We start from the raw sequence: 5,048 nt of genomic DNA on the forward strand, positions 1-5,048 counted from the left end.
GGTGAGGGGAGGGCAGAGGTAAGGGGAAAAAATGAGAATCAAGACTTGTCATGTGGAGGTACAAGATCCCAACAATGAATGTAACTGTACTGTATCCCTAAATGTACCAATAAACTCAATAAAATTAAAAAAAAAATAAAAAATAAAAAATAAAAAATCTCAAATGTATTGAGTTTGAAAGCTGAAAATACTGAGTCCAAATTTGATAATAAAAGTGGTAACACTGAAAGCAATACAGCAGTGGGCATGTGTTGTTTTTGTTTAGTAGTCATTAGTCATACAAATCATATTTTGTGGGGAAAAGTATGTACTCTTAAATCTTATAGTTTGGGAGAGACTGCCACCAGCTTTCTGTAACAAGTAGGGTTAAGGGCAACTTCTGGCAGATTGATTTCCTTATCCAGAATAAGTGGACATGGGGAAACGTGTCCAGATCTTGCCAATAACTCCTAGAACTGGGACAGTGTTGGCACAGTCTTAAGTGAGAGCCAACTTATCCCGAAGTTGGTAACCACTTCACGTAAGTCCCAAGGTCCCCCCAACCGCCTTGTCACAAATGAAGAGCCTCAGAAGGAAGCAGATCTATCCTTTCAGTTTCAATTTCATGAACCAGTTCATTTCTTAAATTGTTTAAATCACTTTAGAAAAGTTTTAAGAATAAAACTGATCATTTTATATAAGTATAGAATCACGTGAAACTGAAATAAAGCTAAACTAAACAAGTTGTTGAATTATGCCACCTAAGGAAGGTCTACAATCTTCCTTTGTAAAATTAACCCAAGCTTCACTGAGAATCAATTTCTTTCAGAAAAAGCTCTATGAGAATTAATGTTACAGAGTTTTTTCTTAATAAATATTTCCATATTCCATGAAGCTACATGGATATGATGTATTTTTATTAGTACCTGTTATAATACATAATATTCCTTTTGGGGAGTTGGTATATATACATAATATATCTTAATTCCTTTTTTCATCTCTGTTCCCTCCCCTCCTTCCCTCTCCTATGCATCTCTTGGTCCTTTTCGTGTGTGTGTGTGTGTGTGTGTGTGTGTGTGTGTGTACGTTTGTAGTACATAATATTTATATTCCTTGTGTAGAGTTTGGGGACATGAAGACGGCATCTTAATTCCTTTTTTGTCCCCCATTCCTTCCCTCTCTCCCCCACCATTCCTCTCTTCATTCATTTCCTCTTTATGGAAAGAGTCATCTCCCTACTTTGTATTATTTTTTATTTTGCTCTTCATTTATACCTTGACTTTCTTATATTTTAAATGAGCATATTTCAAGTCATTTACTCTGAGCAAAATGAAACTATACCAAAGTTCTTGAAATAATTTATTCCTGTTAATTAAATACCAACAAAGCCTCCTGATTTTAATAGAGCCAACATATTGAACTATAGCTACTACATTTACAAATGGCATATGGCAATTATTGAGTTGATGTAATCAATTTTAGAGTCCAACTGGACCCTGAGGAAAAGGCTGATATGAATGCCAACCAACTCTAACATACAGCATAATACGCCGTCCTACTTAAAAATCACTGTAGTGTTGTGTCTGAAACATAACAAGCAGCTGGCCAACTCGATAAGAAAGCTGTGTTTTAATTCATATTAATTATAGCGACAATGAGAAATTCTGGTACTATGTCAATAGCACGGGCAAAACTATTTTCAGCCATCATAATTTTGAATTATCTCTGTTTTGCTCTTTATACTCATTTCAAAATGTGTTTGTATGCATCAGATCATTTATGGAATCTCGTGTTATAGTTCAGATTTCTGAAAGAAATAATATTGGCTAAAGCCCTGCACTTATGCGAACACTTGTGAGCATCTGAACAATTAAACGTGGCTTAGTGGATCTTGTCACACTATTCTCTTTTCTACTTTCAAATGATTTAAGAGGAAGATTTTGAAATAGAATGACAGTCATCAAAGGACAATTACAGGATAATAGCAAAAGAATCTTCTCTCCTTGTCATGGGAAAGAGGAGCAGGTGTTCTCTATGGCAATCGCCTTTATTAATGGGATTTTAGAGGACCACTCGGAAAGACTCATGTTCCTTTGAGAACAGAATGGCATCTGTAGGACTGGATGGATGCCTAATTGATGCCCGAATCAGTTCTTATCTTCCATAATGGGGAAGAGAGCTGACCCCTTTGGGCACAGACCAAACATGGATGGTGCTGCCAACCATGCATGACATTCTTGGGGCCTAGAATAACACTGAAGCAGGGTCGTGGCTTCAAGCACTTGGGGGCCCCCTGCCTAAGAAGTGCTATTGGAAGGATAATGCGTTAAGGGATGGTGGCATAGACATCTGGTAAAAGAGTTGGTAGCTTAGAAAAAAAAAGGGATGCGGCATTTCTTTGAGAACCATGCCATGTGGAGTCCTACGATCATTTAGATCTAAAATGTTTCCCCAAATGCTCATGCACACATGGGGAGGGCAGCTGGATCGTGGGGGGTGCAATATTCATCCGTGGAGTCACTAACTGAGGAATTCTGTAGCTGAATGTGCCATTAGATGGTGAGGCCTGCTTGGATGTGGCTCACTGGGGGCACGGCCTAAAATGGTGTCTTCTTATCCATGACTCCCACTTCTTTCTGCTTCCCGAGGGCCATGGGTTGGGCACCTTTTCCACCTTCACGCCTCTCCTCTCTCCATTTCTGCACTGAAGACAGCTTATCATGCACTAAAACTGAGGCAAAATAAATCTCTCTTCCCTCACTTTGTCGCTTTTGGGTACTGCATCCCAGAGACGGAAAATGAGAATACGTCTTCACAGGACACTGAAGAACACACATATACACTTGGACATAGAACAAGAATGTGTAGGCTGCCATAGTGATGCTATGAGGGAAGGTCCATGGTATCCAAGAAAGAACTACAAGCTATACCAACATTGTCAGAGGGGTTTTTAAATTTTTCCTCCACTTTATCTTCCACTTCTCAGGTGAGGAAAAGCATTGCGAGAGCTTTAGGGTATAGATGGGGAAGGGGAAGAAAAAATGAAAGAAAAAGATTGTGAATCCATTTCCCCTCCTTGTGAGTGCTAGGGTCACAGGTTAGCCTTAAGACAATGGGGTAAGGGGAGAAGGGAGGGCAGGGATATGGGGGAAAAATGAGAAGCAAGATCTGTCATGCAAGATTACAAGATCCCAATGATGAATGTAACTGTACTGTATACTTAAAAAGTACCAATACACTCAATAAGATTTTTAAAAAGACAGTCGGGGAAGGAAGGCAGGCAGGCAGGCAGGCAGGCAGAAAATGAGCATTGGAAGGGGGAGAGGTTGAAATTGATGAGACTATCATTTGGGGTTGGAGTGTATGTGAAAATGAGACTGCATTTATAAAGTGATTTGGATGCCAGAGGGAGAAGAATCTGACAAAGCAGCTATGAAAAAAGCACAACAACATCATTCCTTTCCTCCTTATTTTATCAATCACATATGCTAATAATATAGAAAAATGTAGAAGAATTTGAAGATTTTGATTGTGAAGTAGGTTCAAGAATTAGTGTTTTAAAAAGCTTACATGATAGACAATCTTACCCTTAAGTTTAAAGTCAGTTTTGATTAATGGGAAAATACTTGGAATTTCCATACTGAAGTCACAAGCAGGATATGGAAATCAACACTCATCTTGATATAGTCATGGAAAAGAGATAAAGGTATAAAATTGAAATGTGGAGATAGAAGTATCAATTTTTCTACATGATGCCTTATACTCAAAAAACCCAAGAGAACCAATTTACAGTTAATAAGAAGACTCAGTAAAATTTCCAGATACAAACTAGTTTATAGAAAATTAAGAAATATGAAGAAAAGATTACTGAAGGATGCAACAGAAGTCTTGGAATAATGGGCACTATTACTAATAATGTATAAGGTTAAAGTTTTTTAATAATAGTGCCAATAGGGTTTTATCTTACTATAGAGGTTGTTTGTAGGGATACAGACAGTAGATAAAATAAGAAAGTATGACTAAGCAGGGCGTGGTGGCACACGCCTGTAATCCCAGCACTCAGGAGGCTGAGGCAGGAGGATCAGTGTGAGTTCGAGACCAGCCTGGACTACATAGTGAGTTCCAGGTCAGTCTCAACTACATAATGAGACCCTGTCTCAAAAAACAAACAAACAAACAAAAGAAAGTATGACTAGCCAAGAAATACCTCCCCTAGAAGAAATACAGTGGATGGGTGACAGGTACAAGAATTCGCCTTAGTAAGTTACCGTTTTTTAGTTTCAACAATTAAAAGAATGTACAATAGACATTGCAAAATGGGAAGAAAATGTTCAGATGAGAAGGGGAACAAAGAAGAGAAGAGGGAAAGAAGGGACAAGAAATATGAGAAAATCAAAAGAAAGAAATGGAAACAACGCTTTTGTACATGAGAGGTGGAAATGGGGGGAAAGAATCAAGATATATCATGTACTGGTACAAATTCATGATGAATGTTATAATTATGTATATCTAAAATGTTCCAATAAATGTCTTGCTAAAAAAAGAATGTAATACTGGCATATGATACACAAATTGATTTGTGAAACACAACAGAAATTTTGGAAATAAATAGCCTTGATAATTGTAGTGTTCCTCCAAAGTATATATTCAAGTCTATGTATATGGACCTGTACATATGATCTTATATAGAAACTGGATACTTGTAGATGTAAATAATGCAAAGTTTAAAATACTGCATTAGGGTGGTCCATAAATTCAATGGAAATACTGTCAGAGGCAGAAAAATATTAACAATATAATGTCTGGAATATGTAAACCAAAACTGGAATTTGTTAGGGGAGAGAGTAAAAAGAATGTAAAAGATACAATAACTTGGCTTAAATAAAAGAGTTTAAACATTCTTGTAATATTTCATAGTTTATTGGGAAAATACAGGTTCTTGTCTCATTTTAGAATAACACTTGGTAGAAACACAAAAGGGTGCGGGCCAGGAATTTAGCTCAGTGGTTCGTTGTCCTGCCTTGCAAGCTCAAGGACCCGAGTTCAATCCCTGGTATCAAAAAAAAAAA

This window comes from Fukomys damarensis, unplaced genomic scaffold (genome assembly GCF_012274545.1).
Source record: "Fukomys damarensis isolate Sample0158 unplaced genomic scaffold, DMR_v1.0_HiC HiC_scaffold_17, whole genome shotgun sequence".
Classification (NCBI taxonomy): domain Eukaryota; kingdom Metazoa; phylum Chordata; class Mammalia; order Rodentia; family Bathyergidae; genus Fukomys; species Fukomys damarensis.